Source organism: Felis catus, chromosome C2 (genome assembly GCF_018350175.1).
Source record: "Felis catus isolate Fca126 chromosome C2, F.catus_Fca126_mat1.0, whole genome shotgun sequence".
Lineage (NCBI taxonomy): Eukaryota > Metazoa > Chordata > Mammalia > Carnivora > Felidae > Felis > Felis catus.
In genome coordinates, this window is record NC_058376.1 from 16,473,482 (window position 1) to 16,495,532 (window position 22,051).

General features: G+C 40.5%; 2 long non-coding RNA genes across 2 annotated transcripts; one reads left to right on the top strand and one right to left on the bottom strand.

The window, feature by feature from the left end:
* Positions 1–5,089: 5,089 nt before the first annotated feature.
* On the bottom strand, positions 5,090–15,146 carry LOC109491686. Its single transcript, XR_002145153.2, has 2 exons — positions 15,010–15,146; positions 5,090–5,371 (listed from the first exon to the last, which is right to left on the bottom strand). It is a non-coding gene; the product is annotated as an uncharacterized LOC109491686 (long non-coding RNA).
* LOC123379885 lies at positions 15,141–20,870 on the top strand. Its single transcript, XR_006584864.1, has 2 exons — positions 15,141–15,648; positions 20,673–20,870. It is a non-coding gene; the product is annotated as an uncharacterized LOC123379885 (long non-coding RNA).
* The last annotated feature ends 1,181 nt before the right edge of the window (positions 20,871–22,051 follow it).

Genomic DNA, 22,051 nt, shown 5'->3' on the forward strand with positions numbered 1-22,051 from the left:
GCATCACTGTAGAACAAGCAGTTAAAAACTATTAAAACAATTAAATAAAGCAATTAAAACTATGTAAGACCTAGGGGTGCCTGGGTGGCTCAGTCAGTTAAGTATCTGACTTCGGCTCAGGTCATGATCTCACCATTTGTGAGTTTGGGCCCCTCATGGGCTCTGTACTGACAGCTCCGAGCCTGGAGCCTGATTTGGATTTTGTGTCTCCCTCTCTCTCTGCTCTCCCCTAACTCATGCTCTGTCTCTCTGTCTCTCTCAAAAATAAACATTTAAAAAAATCACAATAAAAAAAAATTAAAAACTATGTAAGACCTTAAAGTATGTCCATAGTGTGGATGATTTCAATATTCATTCATTTACAAATAGACTACATACCATTAAATTTCATTTTTAGCTTTCTTTCGTTGTTTTATTCAGGCAAGATTCATTCAAAGAAAGACAACTTCGTTTTTTGTGTATGGATTTTTTTTTTACCACATTGGTTAATATAAAAGTTATGAATTAAATGTTTTCTTATCTCCTGCATCTAGGAGTGAATCCATGAAATTCTCAAATAGTAATCTAAAACAATAGGTCCTATTAAAAATAGCCAAAGTGAAAAAAGACCAACTAACCAGCCTGTTTGTAGATAGCTGATCATATCTTTTAAATTATTTGAGCCTTAAAGATTCTGAATAATAAAGTAAATAAAATAAATGATAAAAGGTCAGCAAATAAAGATGGGGAGGAGGGGTTACATGGGAGTTTTAGGGAGGAATATGGTATAATAGCAACACATTATAATTATAATAAGGGTACTTAATATCATTATTATTTTTTTACTGAATAATTTCCTATGTATTTAGGAAAACCAAAGAAGCATATTCTATTTTTGTATTCACTGCTAAACATTTTTCCAATAACCATAAAGTAAGTCATATTTAGGAATTTCAGATACTTTGCTTAGGTCACTCAAGAATTGTTCCTATTTAGAAAAATGGGTTGTGATCCTTCTGAAAATCCTTCTGAAACGTTCGAGCAGAGGTATCAGACTGACTTGGATTTGGAGGAGACAGAGGAGGAAGTCTCCTGGGCAGAAGTGAAACAAGCTGGGATTGCCTAAAAAGCAGTAGATACGATCTCATAAAACCTCCAAGGGCTTTCACAGAAGTGACCATTCATACTCTATTTACATAGCAGGTGTAGACAAACTGCAGATTTGCGTCTTTTTGTCAGCCTTCAAGAGCTGAAGGGAAGCTAGATCTATAGCTGTGTTGATTTCACTTCTATAATGAGACGGATGATAATTATGAGCTTTCGGTCTTTCCACATTCTGACTCTTTTCTCTTCCTTCCATTCAACTTACTGAGAATTTTGTTTAGAGATTTATTTTTCTAATAGTTGTATTTAGCGTGATTTTCTGACATTTAACTTTCATAAGTAGCAGTGAAGGAGTGAGAATAATATCCAGTTAATAAAATGCAACGGTAATAGTATTTTGTCCCAGAACTTTCCTACTCATTGCTAATATTAAGCAGTTGCCATTTATATTGGGTGAAAATTCTCAAATCCAGATTATGAGAGGTGATGACCACGTATCCCTGTGTCAGGGGACAGTATTTGAGGATGTTCCTACTTCCCCTGAACACATTTGGAAAATGATTTCTATTTATCAGAGAGGATTTGGAAATTTTTGTGAAAAGATGATAATTAGGGAATATTAATTGCTTATTAGTAAGCTATTCCCAGTTGAAATAAGAGAAAACTCCCGGAAACTTGATTAAAAAGAGAAAGCCCCACCTGTCCCCTCCCTTTTTGTAGATCCTTGGAAAGGGTGGGGACAGGAAGATGAATGGATATGTGTTCACTGTTTTCATTAGAATGGAATATTAAGTTGAACACACTGCTTCCATCTGAGCATGGGTGGCAACAATTCCATTATGTACTGACCTTTAGAGGAAGAGGTGAGGGAGGCTTGAACACTTAGTACTTGGGCTCTAAGACAAATCTCCCATTCCAGGATTCAGACTTTGTGTACATGTCCAGGCTTATCCTAGAGATTCACAGTAGAAAAAAACAATACAGAATGCAAACGGAGGTCAAACTAGGGATCTGACGAGAGACCGTGGTGCCTACTTAAAATAAAATGGCTTGTTGGGAAGCTAACCACAATGTTCTCATAACACCACAAGGATCTAACTTCTGTCTGTGCCCCTTGCAATATTGTTGTGTTATGTACCATGCGGTGCGGATTAACAAACATCAAAGATGGTCCTGTGCTTTGATTACCTTGTAATCAAAGACACTCATCAAACATTTTCCTGTCAAGGGAAGGACGCTTTGAAATATTAAGTTGTCAGCCTTGTATAGTATAGTACACTATGCTCCAAATCAGCAGATCTACATGTCTGAGAATTGTCATTTGTGAACTTTAAGCGAGTTACTTCATCTTTCTTTGCCTGATTCTTAGTGCAAAATGGAGGTAATATACAAAATAATGTAGAAGAAATAATATACTCAAAAGTTTTACATAGTATTACCAATCTTGGGGATGAAAAAAAATTTACCATAGAACTGAGTTTGTTTATACAGTGAAGGGAAAATGGAAATATGATTGGCTCAAGCACAAGTGGGAAGATCATAGATCACCTGGGTTGTAAAGAAGTTTTTGTCCATGATGAAAAGTGGTATAGGAGGTTATCATGAAATGTTTACAGATTCTCACCTGCAGAAATGTAATTTGAGAAATAACTTCTCTATGCCTAAACCTAATGGTAACAGTTTAATATAATCACTCTGCATTTATTTATAGTATTTATGTATATTATATACATATATACATGTATGTACATTTATTAATTACTATGCACATATTAATTACTATACATATTAATTACTATGTACATTAATCAATTACTATTTATTATGTAATTAATTATTACATTTATTAATTTAGTGTTTACACTTCATCAATTCAAGATTCTTTTTTCGCATTTCCCTTCTTGTTTCTTGGAAATAAATGGAGTCCCAGGATGGACTTATGTATCATTTTGACTTTCATGACATTTGCTTCTGCTCCAAATTTACAAAATTTACCCAGTGCTTCAAGTAACTTTGTTCCAGAGCAGTATCTTTCCAGGACTGCATAAAGAAAGCCCTCACTGTTACTTCAGTGATTCGGGGAAGAATATGGTAAAGGAAATGAAAAACTACAGTAACAAATAATTAAATATAAAAATACTGTTATTCCTTAGAGGGAATTGACTCTTTTTTCTGGATCCATTGCACCACTGTGCCAAGGTCACGGTGATGCCTGACATCTAGAGCCTCTGGTAGCTAATTCCTTGAGATGGACCTGACTTGGAGGGGATGGCCTTATGTAGAGGCCTGTGGAAGGAGAAGGGGCTTTACAGCAGCTCTGTTATTGCCCTAGAGATGATGGAAGGGCACAGTGATTAGTTACTAATTAGTTACTAGTAATGACCTCTCTCTGGGAGAGCCAGCAGGGCTAGTGGAGTAGAGACGGGAACAACAAGGTGTGGAAGCAGTAGGGAGAACTCACTTCCACTGATGCTAGACCAGTTCATCAGAAAGGTCTTCCCATTGATCTGGGAGTCCAAAGTCAAAGAAAGCTTGATGGATGAGAAATATTTAATGTAATTCAATTGCTCTATGTTTCTTTCTTTCAAACAAAACAGTGGTTCTAAGATGAAGCTGATTTTGCCCTGCAGGGGACACTTGGCAATGACCCAAGACATTTTTGGTTGTCAAAATTGGGGGAAGGGGCGTTCAACTGGCATCTAGTAGGTAAAGGCCAGGGTTGCTGCTGAACATCCTAACATACATAGGACATCCCTTCACAACAAAGAATTATCCAACTCAATAGTGTCCAGGGGAAGAAATCTCGACCCAGAGGGAGATGTTTTCAAGGGCTTAGACTCTACTGGTCCTCCTGATGGGGTTGTACAGATTTGAAATACAGAAAAACTTTTAAAGACAATGTTAGGCAGGAAAGTACTTACAACTACTCAACACAAACTCAAATGTTTAATTCAGACTATGTCTGCTTAATGTTTTAAAAATGAATAAGGGGGGCGCCTGGTTGGCTCAGTCGGTTAAACGTCCGACTTCAGCCTGGGTCACGATCTCGTGGTTCGTGAGTTCGAGCCCCGTGTCAGGCTCTGGGCTGATGGCTCAGAGCCTGGAGCCTGCTTCTGATTCTGTGTCTCCCTCTCTCTCTGCCCCTCCCCCATTCATGCTCTGTCTCTCTCTGTCCCAAAAATAAATAAACGTTAAAAAAAAAAAACTTAAAAAAAAATGAATAAGGAAAAAGAGTAGTCAATGATCTGAATGTTCTTTGTAAATTCCAAAAGAATCAGAATCCTAATATAGACCTGAATATTTTCTAATTTTGGCCACTTATCAGAATTACCTGTGGAGATTAAGAGTATCACAAAAATTCTGACTGGTTTAGTGTAGAGTCCAGGCAGGAGATTCTGGTGCCCAGTGGGGCTTGAACGCCACTGTTTCATAGCCACATTAAGAAAACAAACTGATTTAAATAACCTCACTCTTGCTCCTCTGCTCACAACCTAGGAGAAAGGGTCATGGATATGTAGAAATGCATACCACTCTCCAATCTGGGTCCTATTCAGGGCCTAAGTTTAAAGAACTATATGGATAGATGTATGTATAAAATCTCTTCTTTTTCTTGCTTTTAACGGTGAATTCTCCCCAGCAAAACTGTGTGGCCCATTCAGACTTGATGAGATATTCAGGCAATCTACGTTACTACTCTTAAAGCCATGCCTTGCATTTCCCCTTTTGCCCTCTTGGCCTCTGTATGACTCCCTTACCTTCCCTCATTTGAATAAAGTTACTGATGAGGAAACAGGGTACAGAGATTAAGGTCTCCAGCTTACACAGGAAATCAGGGGGCAGATTGGGATCTCATTTCCAGCAACCCATCCAGAAATCCCACCTAAGTAGTTCATCCGGAGTTCTGTAAGGACAGTCCTGTGCCAAAGCGGGTTTCAGATGAAAGAAAGTACAAGCTGGTTTGCCCATTTGAAGAAAACACACACAGAGAAAGACGTCCACACACATGCAAGGATTTAACTTTTAATTTCAGTTCTCTCCATTGTTTATCTCTTGATTTCAGTAGTTCAGTGCTCAAGACAATATCCGGCAGATTCAAATGAGCACAAGATCAACTGTTAAGCATCTTAAATTATGTTTTGTCCTAAGTCTGTTCTAATGATGATGCTTTTTTTTTCTTTGTTTTTCCTGCTTCAAACAGAGGTGTTTTCTCTTTTTCCTCTTGTCTTCTGGAAAGGCTGATTGCCTGATGTTACCAATACTCAGGAATTGTAGAGGGGCATCTTTAATCCTTTGAAAACAAACACAATAGTATTTTAGATTTTGCCGTTGAATCCACTGCAAGCACGGCTCAGATGATTTCAAGGTTCCTCATTTGCATGGAAGGAATGGCTAAAAGTGATTAATGTGAGCTCTCTGAGAAATTTTGATGACAAGTTTATTGGGAAAGGTGTATATGGAAACTGCTATCATTTCTGTTTCTAAAAACCATTGCCACGAAAAGAGTGAAAAACATTACTGAGCCCAGAAAAGCTTTGCTTTTACACCAGAAAGTGAAAATGGAGTAAAAAGGCAAGTCAGTATAAACATTATGCATTCCAGATGAGTTTTACCACATGACCACAGACGAGTGAGACAGGATTTTGAGAAATAAGTGGCAGAGATTGAAGCAATTTAAACCATAAGCTCTTTCTGTATTATCTAGAAAAGAATATCGCTTTTTATCTTGTGACTCTGGGAAAATGGTAGCAGACGAATATACTTTATTGTCAGATGCCAAAGGCAGATGTGACGGTCAAGATACTTCTCTTTTGCCCTTTACTCTGGGACTTATGAGCAAGCAGGATAGGCTGGTGGGTAAATAATTGCTTATTCACTTGGTAACTCTACAAATGGGCATAATCTGATGCCTGGGTGGCTCAGTCGGTGCCTGGGTGGCTCAGTCGGTTGAGCCGACTCTTGCTTTTGGCTCAGGTCATGATCTCATGGTCATAGGATTGAGCCCTATGTCAGGCTCCAAGCTGTGCATGGAGCCTGTTTGAGATTCTCTCTCTCCCTCTCTCTCTCTCTCTCTCTCTCTCTGCCCCTTGCTCACACCACTGTCTCTCTAAAATAAAATAAATAAGTAAAATAAAAATGGGCATAATCTAAATTTTAATCACTCTTTATAAAAATTTCAGGCAGACTGGAAAAATGCAGTAAATGTAGATTGCCCAGGACAAGGGTCACTATTAACGTTTTGTACTGTAGTTTATTGCTTTATTTGTCGATAGAGAACTAAGGAAGACCATAATTATGACTGCCCTCTACAGTTAGTAGGTAGGGTAGCTCTGAGCCACTAACCTAGAGTAGAAGATTAAAAAAAATTTTTTTAATGTTTATTTATTTTTGAGAGAGAGAGAGAGAGAGAGAGAGAGAAAGCAGGAGAGGGGGAGACAGAGAGGGAGACACAGAATCCGAAGCAGGCTCTGGGATCCGAGATGTCAGCACAGAGCCTGATGTGGGGCTCAAACTCACAGATTGTGAGATCATGAGCTGAGCTGAAGCCAGATGCTCAACCAACTGAGCCACCCAGGCACCCCTAGAATAGAAGATTCTTAAACCTGGAGATGTTCCTAGAGACTATATAGCCAAGAAATTAGGAAGTTTCTAAGAAAAAGAAGAGAACATTTGGGTATGTCTGGATATCAGGAGCATGTTTCAGAGCTTCTGGACCCATCCAATTTATTCCAATTTGAACAACCCATCATGCAAGGCCTCTTTTCTGATTCATTCTGGCGTGATGTTTGAGAGAGTTTGTGTGGAAAGCCCTGTGGCAGCTTTCTTTGTATATACACTCAAGTGGAAAGGGTAGAGGTTATTCCAGAGGCCAGGAAACAGTAATTCATCTCCATAGAGCTGATGAAATTAGAGTTCCAGAATGCAGAGCAGAGCCTAGAGCCAGCTACTGGGACTCTCAAATGTAACTTTAGCTTGGTTAAATTCTTGGTAGAGAATATGGCATAAGAAAAAGGGCTATGGTCATATAACAATGATTATCTTTGGTTTCAAAACAATTTACTTACAAAATGATCTTCAGGGGCATGTAATCACTGTGAAATTATAGTGTAAGCTTCCAATCAAACTGTATATGATCATCAAAGCAAAGAAAGGAGTGAAGGCTGTTCACTGTGGATCTGTGAGCCAAGCTTGTAGGAAAAGACTGGATTCTAGGAGTCACTGATCTGCTAACTCCACGTTGACAGTCAAATCACTACACTTTCCTGTACCTAGTTTCTTCGGCTGCAAAATCAACATAATGATGTGCACACCTCACTCAGAAGACCTTTGCAGGGCCTAAGAGTATAAAAAGGCATAAGAGTAATTAGGGCTTGCTGCTGGCCCACAAAATGAAACATAATGTTTTCATGGTTACTGCCAAGTGACTTTTTTTCAACTGAAGTGTGGTGGCGCACAAAGTTACATGAATTAAACTGCCAAGTGATTTTTATGTTACACATCTTTATAAACGGACTATGTGCTCCACGGACTATGTGCTCTATGAAGTGTCTGGCTTAGAATGTGCTTTATTGTTACAGTGTTTTAATAGAAAAATGATAACAGCAACAGTAATCGTTATTTGTGAGTTTCATAACACTGTGAACACTGTTTCAGACCCTGTGATAGCATTTTATGTGCTTTATCTCATTGACTCCTGAAAGCAATGGCAAGGCAGTCTGCTGAGGAGACATTACCATCTGCAAGTGCAGATATGGAAAAACTACAGGTGTGGAGAGGTGGCCATCCAGTGTGTGATAAATGCAAGATTCAAACCCACCTCTGTTTACTTTCTGAGCCCTATGCTTTTGGTCACAGTTACAGGCTGAATTGCACACTCTGAAAATTCCTATGTTGAAATCCTAATCCCTAGTACCTCAGACTCTAACTGTATTTGCAAATAACTTTTTTTAAAGTTTATTTATTTCTTTTTGAGAGAGAAAGAGACAGACAGAGTGCAAGTGGGGGAGGGGCAGAGAGAGGAGGAGACACAGACTCTGAAGCAGGCTCCATCCAGGCTCTGAGCTGTCAGCACAGAGCCTGATGCGGGGCTTGACCTCCTTAACTGGTGAGATCATGACCTAAGCTGAAGTCGGACCCTTAACGGACTGAGCCACCCAGGCTCCCCTGGGAATAAGGTCTTTAAAGATGTAATTTAAATGAGGTCATTAGGGTGGACCCTAATCTAATACAACTGGTGTCCTTACAAGAAAATGAAATTTTGACAGATACACATAAGGGGAAGACCGTGTGAAGACATAGGGGGAAAACAGCCATCTGTAAGCCAAGGAATGAAGCCTCAGGAGAAACCAACACTGTCAACGTCTTGATTTTGAACTTCTAGCCTCCAAAATTGTGACACAACAAATTTCTGTTGCATAAGCCACCCAGTTCGTGGTATTTATGGCAGCCTTAGCAAACTAATAAACCACCATTATATTTTGTCAGCTCATTAGAGAGGAAAGATGTCCCACACGGAAACCCTTAGCTGATCTGAGAAAAATTATCAGGTCAGAGACAAATAATTTCTGCTCTTTTCTATCTCTACCTCATGTCATCTGACTACAGAACCTTCTCATCCTTTCTGTGATAGATCACCGTATTACTCAGCAAATGCTTACTCTCCTCATCTCCATGGGAGGAATGTATCTCTGTCCCACTTACATTTACTTGGTCATGTGACTTACTTTAATCAGTTAGGTGTTGAAATGATGTGAGGTGAGCAGAGGGTTGAAATGTGTTTGCACACTAACCGTGACCTGTCTTGCCCTTGGAAATCAGGCCTCAGAACCAATGCATGTGAGAGCAGACTTGAATTGACCCTGTAGCCTGAAGGGAGTCCAGCCTGGCTCAGGCAAGTTGCAGCCGGCCCTCAGACCTGTGAGAATAAATGATTATTGTTCTAAGCTACTGATACTTGAGGTGGATTTTTTTTTCATTATTGTGGCAAAAGCTGATGCATCTATTATTTTATCCCATGATAATCCGTTAACATGCTATATCTGGGTCATATTGTGTAATGAAAGTCTCCACTGGTTTTTCTGTTTGATTTGGGGAAAATGCATGCCAGCCTCCCTCCAAATATTTCCCACATCCTGGAGTTCAAGGCTGGAGATTCATTCCATTAAGTTTCAATACTCTCCGGTCTTTTGGAATCCCCCTCTAAAGAGAGGCTTGGGCAGAAGAGTAACTTCCAAAGACCAAATCAGCAAATCTTATTGTTATTAAATTGCAACAGGATAAAACCTTACAGAGGAAAAAGGTATTGAGGCAGGAGGAAAATATTCAGTGGAAAGCCTAGGATAGGAGAGCAACATCAAAGACAAACTTCATGCTCTATACTCTTTTGTCAAGGATCAACCCTTGTCCCAGGATGGCATGGCCCCAATTGGAAATTACCAAATATCCACCCACAGGAGAATGAACAAAATAAATTGTGGTGATTTCGTACAATGGAATACTTTGTAGCACTCCTTATGGTTTTAATTGTGTCCCCTCACAAATTCTTATGTTGGAGTCCTAAACCCCAGAACCTCAGAATGTGACCTTATTTGAAAGTATGATCATGGCAAAAAATGTAATTAGTTAAGAAGACCCATGTTGGGTCCCTAATCCAAAATGACTGGTAGAAAGAATGCCTTGTGAAGAGAGATATAAAGCAGGAGAACATCATGTGAGCTTAGAGGCAGAAAACAGAACAATACATCTACTTCCAAGACCTGGAGTGCCAAAGATTGCCAGCAAACCACCAGAAGCTAGGAGCGAGGCCTGGAACAGATTCTCCCTCACAGGGAATGGACTTTGCTGACACCTTGATCTTGGACTTTTAGCCTCCAAAATTGTGAGACGATAAACTGCTGTTAAGCCACCTAGTTTGTGGTTAGAGCAGCCTCAGGATACAAATACAACAATGAGATGAATGTACTTTTATGGCATGCAACAACATGCAGGATTCTATTGACTGTATTTTTGAGTCGGATGAAGCTAGACCCTAAAGAAAACAATGTGAAAGTCGTTTTATACAAATTTCAAACCAAGGAAAATGAACTTATAGTGGTTTCCATTAGGGCTCGGCGGATCGTGTATGGGCTGGGGTATAGGGAGGCTTCTGGGTACTGTCATATTCTTTTTCTTGACTATATAGTGGGTACATAGGCGTGTTTACTTTGAAATAATTTATTGAGCTGTACTCTTACAATTTGTTATGTTTTGCGTGCATACTGTGAGTCGCTATAAGTGATTTTTCAAAAGATATTGATGGGCAGGAAGAGATTGAAGCCACAGGATTTAGAAGAAATACTTGACAGTGTAAATAAAAGTCTTAGAAGAGGGCATGTAATAATATCCAGAGCCCAGTGGAGGGTTTGGCTCAGGTAGGAAGAAGGCACTTCTGGGCCTGATGGGAAGGCCCTGGATGCATTATACCAGAAGTGGGGTTTGTGAAGTTTCCACTTTATCAGAGCTCTCGTCTTTCCTTTGTCTCGAACAAAACTTGAGTTTAGTATTTCAAAAATATTCTTTTGGCAAGTCTCTTTGCATTTTCTGAAATTCATTTGAAACGCCGTCCATTACTCTGGCAAAGCCAGGGAGCCCTTGTGTCCATATGACATGCCTCCTGTTGCTATGGTAATTGAATGTTTACTAGAGAAAATATTACCAGTTAATAATAGCCTGGATGGAAATAATAGCTACCGCTAGGCCCTTCAGAGTTACACACCATCAATTTCCAATTTGCTGAAATAGGTGCAAGTTGGCTTTTTGAGTTTTGAAGTATGACTTTTTCCAGGCCTCTGTGATCCTTCCCCCACACCACGTACCACAGACCCACACCCACACATCCAAATGCTTCTAAAGAATGTTCGGCTCGTCCAAAATGATGATAGAGAGAAGCTGTTATGTTGGAGCCTTGTCACAATTTCAACAGTAGGAATAATGAATAAATTAGAAGGTTACTGTTTACTGGCTTTGGTTAATGGTGAAATCACAGAGGGAATAATCACAGAAGGAGAGTACAATTCATACTATTTCTTAGACTCAGTCTTATCCAGAATCTCATTCCCAAAGAGCAAACCAACAAGCAGATGTGTTGAATTACTTCGTCAAAAATCATGCCTGTGCGTAACAAAAATGCCTCTCAAGGTATTTAGCACACTCTTTTCCTTAGGCTGGGCTATTTACATATTTGTTCATTTATTGATTGATTGCTTCCTTCCATTATTAATTAATTCACGAAATGTTTACCAAGCCAGTCATTAACCTAGTTGTCAGGGAAGCAGATCCTGCCTTGGGTCTCAGAGGAGCTTGCGAGATAGCAGCGTTTCGGTGAAGTCACCCCTCCTGTCACCAGCCTTCCCACCGAATGCCAGTAGTGTGCAGCTGGAAGGACATGGCTCATGACTCAGGTTCCATGTCCTCCCACACTTGGCCACCTTTCACCCATGTGTGGGTGAAAGCAGTGTGAAAGTGTGGAGGTGAGGGGCAGTGCTTAGGCTTGTGGGAGGGAAAACCCCTCCTTCAAAAGTCGAGAGAACCAGCAGCCCTCCGGAGAGTCCCAAGCTTATGCTTCCAGAAAGAAATGTTCATCTACCATGATGACCAGTTTTACCTATCAGATCTAAGAGGGTCAGAAAATCGGTGAGGGGACCAGTCTGAAACAAGAGGAGCGGGTCGTCTGTAGAGATTGGATCTCACCCCTAAGCCAGTGGTATCTTGGACAACTCGGTATACAACAGAATTGCTGGTTGGAGGAGGACAGGAGTTAAGAAATGGAGGAATGCCCATTTCTGGGCCCCTCCCCTCTAGAGATTGTGATTCCAAGAGTGGAAGCCAGGAAAATGCGTTGTAACTAGTCCCCTGCTTGTTTTGGTGATGGTGTTCCCCAGGTCACACACCTGCCAAAGAAGGGAGAGGTTAGTGTTTTAGACAAAACACTCTAACAGGGGAGGGCACCTGGAGTGGGGGAAACTGGCTGGCAAGAAAAATCAGTTATAAGAAGCATATTCCAGGTGATAGAGAAAGAGCCTGCGTAGTAGCAGCAGGTTTGGAGAGGAGGGATGGACTCTGGAGAGACTCAGGACTGAGAAGCAATGAAACTTTGAGAAAGATTAGGTCAGGAAGTAGAAGAGTTACAAGCCTGACTATCAATATTGCCAGGGAGAGAAGTCACCAAGTAAGGACTTCAGCGTTACATTTATTGTCTGGGCCTATTTGGACTGCCTCCCTCCCAGCACCTAGCCACAACCACCAGACTCTTGCATACAGAGGGTTAAACTGAATGAAAGAAAAGTGCCCTATCACCCAAGTCTGAGGGAGATGTGCACAAGGTAACCCTGCACCGTGGACTTTTAAAGATTATAACACATGTAGAAATGGAGGGATTATTATTATTATTATTATTATTTTTAAAGTTTATTTTTGAGACAGAGAGAGAGAGTGGAAGCTGGGGAGGGGCAGAGAGAGAAGGAGAGAGAGAGGGAGAGAGAGAGAGAATCCCAAGGAGGCTCTGCACCGTCTGTGCAGAGCCAGACATGGGGCTTGAAGCCACAAACCATGAGATCATGCATGACCTGAGACTAAGTTGGACACTTAACCAACTGAGCCACCCAGGTGCCTGCAGCAAATTTTTAAGTTTTCTTTTTGTTTGTATGTTTTCTTTCTTTCTTTCTTTCTTTCTTTCTTTCTTTCTTTCTTTCTTTCTTTCTCTTTCTCTTTCTTTCTCTCTTTCTTTTTTCTTCTTTCTCTCTCCTCCTTTCTTTCTTTCTTTTTCTTTTTTTTTCAATGTTTATTTGTTTTTGAGAGAGAGAGACAGAGACAGAGACAGAGAGAGCAGGGGAGGGGCAGAGAGAGAGGGAGACACAGAATCCAAAGCAAGCCCCAGGATCTGAGCTGTCAACACAGAGCCTGTCATGGGGCTCAAACTCATGAACCATGAAATCATGACCTGATTGACCTGAGTGGAAGTCGGATGCTTAACTGACCGAACCACCCATGTGCCCTGTTGTTTGTATGTTTTCTTACATGAGCATTGGTGACACGATATGCCAGGAACCAGTGTTTGGGAGGGATAAGGAAGACAGGGTGGAGGCCAGAAAGCATGAGACACCCTGACCGTTAATGTACAATTGTTGAGGAATCTCTAAGATAGACACACTGATTTCACACTACCTATTCCAGAGTAGTGTGGCCTAAAAACAACTTGAATTGTAATTTTTCTACTCCTGAATATTCCCTGGTGGATCTTGCCCCTGCTAGTTAGAGCAAAAACAATGACAAAAGTTCTGCAGTGGTGGGTCCAGAGCAAGGGGAGAGAGTGGGGTCAGCAAGTAGCCAAAGGAATAGTCAGAACACTTAGAAATGGTACATTAGGCAGGGTTGGGATATGGGAGGTATTGATGGGGACTGAGTTACTCTGAAATAGAAGAGCCGTGGTCTGGAAGTCTTTGCACCAGAAACCACGTGCCATCAGCTCTTCTTCCATCATCAGAGCTTCATCCCTGTTGCTCAACCTGAGAGAGAAAGTGGGAGGAGTTGACAAGCAAGCCATTCTTGCACCAGGGCGACCAGTGACAGCTGAGCCTGCTCCCCAATGTGTGCGCCACAGACCAGAGAACATAACGCACTTATTCAAGAGTGTACATCATTTCTACTGTTTGCTTTATAAGCTTCTTGTTAGATACATAGTTTTTGAGGTAGGCAGGATACAAGTCAAGGAAATAAGAAGGTACCTTCAGGTATATTGTTTGTTCTCCTATATCCCTATTTTGATATTTTGTTTTTAGAATAGAGATTGGCCAACTGCAACATGCAAGCCAGGTCTGGGCATGTCCATTTGTTTACATATCCTCTGTGGTTTCTTTCTCCCTACAACAGCAGAGTTTCATAGTCAAAGTTACTGTATGACCTGCAAAGCCAAAATAATTTACTATGATTTTTTTTTTTTTTTACAAATTTTGCTAACGTCTACTTCAGAAGAATCCTTGGGGCACTTGGGTGGCTTAGTTAGTTAAGGTTCTGACTCTTGGTTCTGGCTCAGGTCATGATCTCACGGTTTTGTGGGTTTGAGTTCCATGTCGGGCTCTGCACTGGCAGCATGAAGCCTGCTTGGAATTCTCTCTCTCCCTCTCTTTCTGACCCTCCCCAGCTTGCACTATCTCTGTCTCTCTCTCAAAATGAATAAATAAAATTAAAAAGAAGAAGAATCTTTTAAAAGGCTAGAATCACCAGAATGTATTGTCCTAATTGACATCAATGAGGAAAATGATAAATTTCCATAATTAAGGTGACTAGTGTTTGTAAATTGCTTTCACATACATGCTAGCCACATGACCACCACCAAAGGGTTTTGAGGCATGTATTCTGAAATCTATTTCATGGAGGAAGAAATGGAGGAAGAGATGAAGTGATTTGCTTAACTCTTGCTTTGGGGAGCCCGAACCAGGAGCCCAATGTCCTGAGTCTAAATTCATGCAATTTCCATCATTCTAGTCCCATCCTAGAGCTGAGTGTTTCCACTTATGGAGAAAATCTACCCGGTGTAATTTCTAAAGTGCTGAGTAGGCTTTGAGCCCTCGGATATCTCAGCCCAAATCCCAGCATTAGAAATCCATTCCTCTGGATCCACAAGTTCCTTTTTGGAGATGTAAAATGCCCCCAGGAAGGTGAGCAGGTTAAGTCTGGTTACAAGTCACTTGCATTTTCAGGCAAGTGAATGCTCTTCTCCTAACAAGGAGATACGATGCCCAGTGGAGAAGGGAACTGCAGGTGTGGAAAGAAATATTTCTGTGTGTGGCCAGGAATCCAGGGGGGCCGATCTGGGAAGGGCAGCAGGCACTCAAGAGAAATGAAAAAGGCAAGTCTCCAGAAATTATGAAGTCTACTTCTTTCCTTACTCACAATTCTTGTTCTCATTGGTACCACAGGGAGAGTGATGCACAGGCAAATGGATCGTGGGTCTGATTTATTTTAGTGATTCTTACATTCTTATTATCTTTTTCTGGCTGCCCTATGACCAGTCTTGTGTTTCATCTCATAGTTGCCTAGATACTCCCAGCCTGAATGCTGACAAGCTTCCCAAAGATGAGTTTAATTTTGTGAGAATTCTAGAATCATATCTCCAAGGAGGTTTCTTGCCACCAGAGTGTCCCTGGAGCAAATTTGTGGACTCTAAATATTTTCCAGCAGATTGTAAATTTTGGATATGGTGCTAGCAAAGAGAAGAAGGGACAGCAGCAAATTTCAGGACCACATGGTTTCCAGTTAGATTGTAGTCAGTGTGATATTTTGTATGATACACTGTGTTCTCTGCTCAAAGATGTTCTTGGGAGAAAGAAGAAAGGTTGAACGTTTCTTTTGTGCCAAGTAATGAATAATCAAGGGAAGAAACTGGGAAAGAAAATCAATTTTGGATTTGAGTGTTAGAGAGAAGCTAGAATTGTGAGCCCTTATTATGTTGGTGACACCATCTTAACAAAGTAGAAATGAGTTTTTCTTTCTCACTTTGCAGTGGATGACTGAAAATGACTTTCGAACCTGGTATGTATATGGTATGGAGATTTCCATTTGTAAAAAGAATCATCTCTAAATAACTGTTGAAATATATGCCCTGAAAATGTGAAATTGATATGGTAAGTGGATGAATTTTGGGACTTCAGTAAAATAAGGGAAATAAGGAAAGATGCAACTTTCATAAATGAAACCCAATAACCATTGAGTTTCTATAATGATACCATCTGTCCCTACTTTTTGGAGACGTTCATTAATGTGTGGGAACCTTGCTTCACATGGTAGAGAGAAGACTGAGCTGAGAGTGACATTCTTTGGGTTCCATCTCAATTCTTGTTTGTAATCAGATAGCGTTAGGTAGGTCATTGTGTTTTTCTTACTCGATTTTCTCATAGGCACAATTAAGAGATTGAATTAGACACCTCCTAAGTTTCCTTTCGCTTCTCAGAATGTAATTTGTGGCTTTACTGGGACAACAGACTCTGATCAACAATCCTTTTTTTTTTTTTTGATCATCTGAAATACCATTTTCTTTTGACCTGACTCTTAAAAATTAAATTATATTACCTCAGATTCATCATCTGTCAATCATTTTCTTTCCAGTCATTTTTTCTGCTGTGTTAGGATCTTGACGTCGTAGAATTCAAAGACATATAGACTAGGACCTCACCTCTTATTCAAAACATTCGCGACATATCATGATCCTGATTCTTCTCCAGGAGCAGAGAGGAAGTGACTTCTAAAGCTCAGTGCATTTATGCTGACTTAATTTTAATTGTGTTAAATATGACTAAAATCTTATACGAGTCTCTGTCACATTCAATTTAGTTAAGGGTGCAGCTATTCTATTCCTTTTAAGTCCATTTATTTGGGCACTGTAACTGGCTGATGGCTCCTTCAAGAGTGTATCGCACAACCATTCTGAATAAAGCTAATGAATCATTGTGATTTCATCAAGTTTGAAGAGAAGGAATGGCTGACTGGTGGTAGGAAGGTGCCAAAACAATCATAAAGCACATAGCTCTGTTTTTAACATGTGTAATTTGCTTCAGAGAGGGGGAGGGGAGGAAGGCAGGAGAGAGACAGAGATGGAGAGAGACAGAGAGAAAGAGAGGAGAGAAGGAGGAGGGAGAGGGAGAGAGAGAAAGAGGAAGGAAGAGGAAGAGAGAGAAAACTGGCTTAGCGGTGATGGGGTGCTGCACATTGTAATGGAGGGGAAAGTGATCCAGGCTGCCTTGAAGATCCCATTTGGAGTGAGATGCCTGTTGATAACACAGTGCCTGTGTCTATATGAAGCCAATGCATTATAGGATTTTGCTGCACATAATTTTCCCTTCTTCATTGCAACTGTCCAAAAAGCATGCAATGAGAGCGTTAGGTCATAAGCCCACAGTTACATAGGAACATTTAACCAAGACAAGGTTGGCAGTTTGGAAGCTCGTTTGAGGGCATACTGGGCCCATCTCTGCCTTTGAGAAAAGTTTCTTCAGTGCTGTGAAGGGTCCTGGGTTTCCCTGGGAAATGAAAGCTCAGCAGTGGTATGTATACACGAACAGTGATCAAACTCTTGAAAATAAAGTCATTGACAAAGCCCAGTCATCCTCCTCAGATTCCTTTCAGCTCAAGGAGCTCCTCATGCACAAGCAGATTGCTGACTAGGCTGGCTGCATGAAGACGGGACACCCTGATCCTGATAGACCATTTTGGCTGCAGTCTATCTACTGAAAATGCATCACTTGATCTTCAGCCCTGTGGTACTATTTGAACCAGACTGTTTCACGTAATAACATAAGTGGGCTACTAACGGTCTAGTTTTAATGTCAAAATTCCAAACCCCGCATCTGAAGACATTCATCTTCTTTTCTCCAAAACATGTATGTGTATGTATTAAACTTCATACCAGGGAAAGGAAACAGACCTTCAGTTCAGACATTTCAGAGTGAAATTCAGAGGAGGGAGAGGTCACGGAAAGCTGGAGTTTTTTAAACCGGGCCTTGAAAAAAACGACAAGCAGAGAGGAAGAAGCAGTTCAAGGGTATCAGGACAAGGGTATCTTAACTTCTGATTTATTTCAAATTTAGCTGACTTGGGAGCATGATACAATTCTTCCTAGTCTACATTTGTCCCACAAATGTTTCCTGTATTAAAAAAACGAGAGGCATCTTGGCTGTGTATGCGTGGGGGAGGGTGGTGGAAGATAGCATTTCCAGAGGGTTTTTCTTTTCTGCCTTTCAGTTTTTTGCAGTCTGTGTTATAGTTATTAAGTGTTGATATGCCAATCTCATTTGCTCTGTGGGCAAAGTGGGCTATTTAGAATGTCCATCTTCATGGTCAAACAGATTTTTTTGGCCACCTCACCTAGTTATTCCCCAGAATAAGAATCCCAAATAAACTCATATGCAATAATTATAGATAACTATTTTCAGCAATCACACTAATCTATAAAACAGATCATTTTGGGGTCACAAATTTTCTGTTGGAGTGTATTTAAAATTTTTTCATCTCAAGTGAGTATTTTAATTGTTGCAAAGGTGGAAAATGAAGAATTAAAAATGGATGGATGAACTGATTTTGTCAGAGTTAACTGTGACTCAGTGGTTTATTCTATTGTTTGAGAAATTTTAAATTAAGAATTTGGAGAAAACCTGGAGATTTGGGTTCTTTCCAGGCAAAGATTCAAGTTTTGCTTTGTTACTGTATTCTATTGATTTTTGGCATGTGGTGTCCATAAATCGGAGAAGGAAAGGGTGAAGAATCTATAGCCTTCAGCTGGAAACTGTGTGGACCATTTACAATGCTGATCAGAATTTTGTCCTTGCATGGGATGTAGCCGTGCTGAGAACAAAGAAGCTGTTAAGGTCAGCCCTTCATCACCCTGTTGTCAGTCTCTGGGGATTTAGTTCCAATTTTCTCTTTTCCAGAGGTCACCGGAGCTGAGCCTCAGCTTGAGAAGTTTCTTCCCTGTAACTTGTGCCATCTGGAACACAGTCTGCATTTTCACCCCTCCTTCCACATCTTAGCTGGGATCAATCATTTCTACCTTATTTTATGTCTCTAATCTTCCTGTGTATGTTGAACAAGTGCCTACATCTCAGTGAGCGATTGGGTCCAACTTGAATGAGGCCTGTGTGCTTTGCAAGGAGCTGGTCCAGCTCCAGCCCTGACCCAGAGCCCCTGGGCAAGAGCCACCCAGACAGTCCAGGGCTTCCCTTTGGTAAGCACTCTTCACTCAATACTTTTGGGGAAAAAATTAATTCAGAGGACAAAATTGACTTCATAGGAATCAATGAAAGGGCTTTGTGACAGGTATGTGATAACCAAGATCTCTGGGTGTCCCCACCCTCCCCTGATTGATCCCCCACTTACTGAGACGGAAGAGGAAGATGCACCTCCCTTCCTCAGAGCCTGCCCACACACTCCTGATTCTGTCTTTTGTCACCCAGACTTGCCTCTTAGATTTCCTCTGGTTTTGAACCCAGTTTAAGTTTTTCCTTCTCCAGGTCATCCTGGCTCTGTTCCTGTTGTCTCTTTCTTGGTCATTCCATGATCCTGCCTATTTCTTAAGTATATTTTTGGTTGTTGCTGGTAAAGACATTCACTTTCTGCCGAGCCACACGCATTCCGCCTCTTCCAGTGGGCCTCCTGGAGCCTCCATTCCTCCTGAAGCAGCATTTCAGAGGTGCCCTATGGCAGTATTTTTGTCTGTTCTTTTTTTCTCAACTACAGATCAGAATGGATCTGTGTAGTATGTATCTTTAGAATGTATTGTCCATCCAATTTGCAATCCTACTTCTCTGTAGGAGTGCTTCTCAAAGTTGAATGTGTGTGTGAGGCACCTGGAGGGGTTGGTGAAAAGCAGACTGAGCCAGTAGGACTGGTTTGGGCCCCACAGTATTCCCAAGTGGCACAGGGTCTGCTGGTCTCAAGATCACACGGGGAGTAGCAAGGGCTCATTGTTCTTTATTTTCATTCTTTGGCGTGTGTAGTAGTTTCTCAGGGCTGTCATAACAAAGTACCATAACCTGGGTGACTTAAAACAATAGAAAACTAGTGTCTCACAGTTCTAAAGATTTGAAGTCCAAAATCAAGGGCTGTGCTCCTTCTGAAACATGAAGGGGAATCCTTCCTTGCCTCTTACTAGCTTCTGTGCGTTGTTGGCAATTTTGGGTGTTTCTGGATTTGTAGATGTGCCACCCCAGTCCCCTAGCCATCTTCTCCCTGTATGTCTTCATGTTGTCTTCCCTCTACATGTATCTGTCTCTGTGTCTAAATTTTTCCTAAGAACATCAGTTGTATTAAACTGGAGCCCGCCTTAAGGACCTCATTTTAACTTGCTTATCTCTATACAGACCCTATTTGCAAATAAGGTCACATACTTAAGTTCTGGGGGTTAGGATTTCAACATATCTTTTTTTGGGAGCCATTATTCAATCCCTAACAGAGGGCTACTTCCCTTTGAAAAAAATAGAAAGTATAAGACTTTCTTTTCTTTCCTCTCTAAGTTATTTTTTTCCTTAAGTAGAATTTGCTGCTTTGATCATCAACTGAAACATGACAAATTAAGGATGTTTAATTTAGAATGGGCTAGGAAAATACAGATCTGGGAATCACCAAAAAAGAGGTGATAGAAAAGGACTGTTAAAAAAAAAGTTTTCGTGCTCTGTTTTTCCAGGATATCATAGTGGAAATTAGCAATTGGATTTCAAGTAGGTCAGTTCTAGAATTTGAATCCTGACCTGTCACTTATTACTTCTGTGATTTGGGGGGTGACCGACTTGCTTCTGCTTAACTTCTATTTCCTCATTGAACACAATGAGTACAATGACCCCTAGTAAATAAAGGGTGACTGAGAGGATGAATAAGGCTTCTGAAGCACCTGGCATGTGATAGACATTGAATATATGTGATCAGTAGTTCTGTAGTGAAAGTCTGCATTGTGAATATTGCAGCAGAACCACCAGTGGTGTCTAGGCAGGTCACTCAATAGACCCTTCATGGCTAAGTCAGCTGCGAAGTCAGCTTACAGCAACCTCTGCTTCTCTCCTCTCCCTCAGCTGCAACAGTGGCTCAGAAGAGCAGAAAGGGCAAAGGGACTGCATTTCATTGTTCTTCTGTACGATTTCCCATCCTGGATGTAAAAGCAAAATACTGTTTTTCCCTCTGTGCCTATATTTCAATGTATATCATCATTTTCCTTGTTACACTTACATTTTTAAATAAATGGTTTCCCCTAAGTGGATGCCATACAGAGATCTTTTCATCTTTTGGTTGTTGTTTGTGTGTAAGGATTGTATGTTTGAAATGTGGGTGCTTCTAAAATGCATCTAGTAGGCCTCACTCTAGTAGAGGTCATTCACCTTGGTGGTTGGATAAAAAATGACATTTTTTGGTCACTAGTCCAGCGTCTGGACACTCATGGCTTGGTCATCTATGTTAGAGACAGGATTTCCAAAGTAGAGTTTAATGAAAAATGGGAAGAGTTGAGAAGGATAAACTCCAGTTGCAAATAATCCATTTGTTTTCTAGGTCTAAATCTTACACTGCAAAAGTAAAAAAAAGACAATGCTTAGGCTAGGTTGGGATTCCAAGTGGAATTTGGCACAAATATTACTCGCCTCTCATGTACTAACCACATTGGATGCTTACATACCCAAACAGTAGTGTATGTGAAAATGGAAAACTTTGTCTTCATGTTTCTGTTCATGATAAGTCAGGCATCATTCCGGAACTGGCCTATTATTATGCATCCATATAAACTGAGTGAACTAAAGAGGATATTGGGTATATGTGGGCGAGTTGAGTATACAACCAATACATCTACATGTAATGTACATACTCATATACTTCTGTATTATTTTATGACTGCCAAAGAAAAAAAAATCTTGTCTTTAAGGAATAAAGGTAAAATATTTTTTTAAGATTATTTGATTTCCCCTCTGAAACAGCTAGTAAGGGTGGAGGGGTTTGAGAAGACCATCAGAGGAAAAGGGCACTCCTGGGTAAGGGTTTACTTGAACTAAAATGAAATTCACTTGTTTCACAAGTGAAAGAAGCTGAAAGGAACTAGCAGGACATTTCGAGTGCTTGCATCTGGTCTGATTCATTTGGTTTCACATTCGTGGAGTTTCAAATAAAAATAAAGTTCATAGCAAGAAGAAATGCTATTTAAACCATGTGAACTGGAGCCAGTGAAAAAATTTATCCTTATAACCACAATGTGTGAAGCTTTGCTTGGTAAGTGATTTTTCAGAGAAGGTATGCAAAATTAAACCACATACACCTGCATGCTTGGATTAGTTCTTGGGGTTAAATCAGGTCAGCTTTTCCCATTTAGTGTCTCAGTGTACAGTTTGGCCAATTTTCCTTTCTCTTACAACCTTTTATGGAGCTTCTGCTATGTGTGATTTATCGTTGTAGGTATGTTGGTGCTACA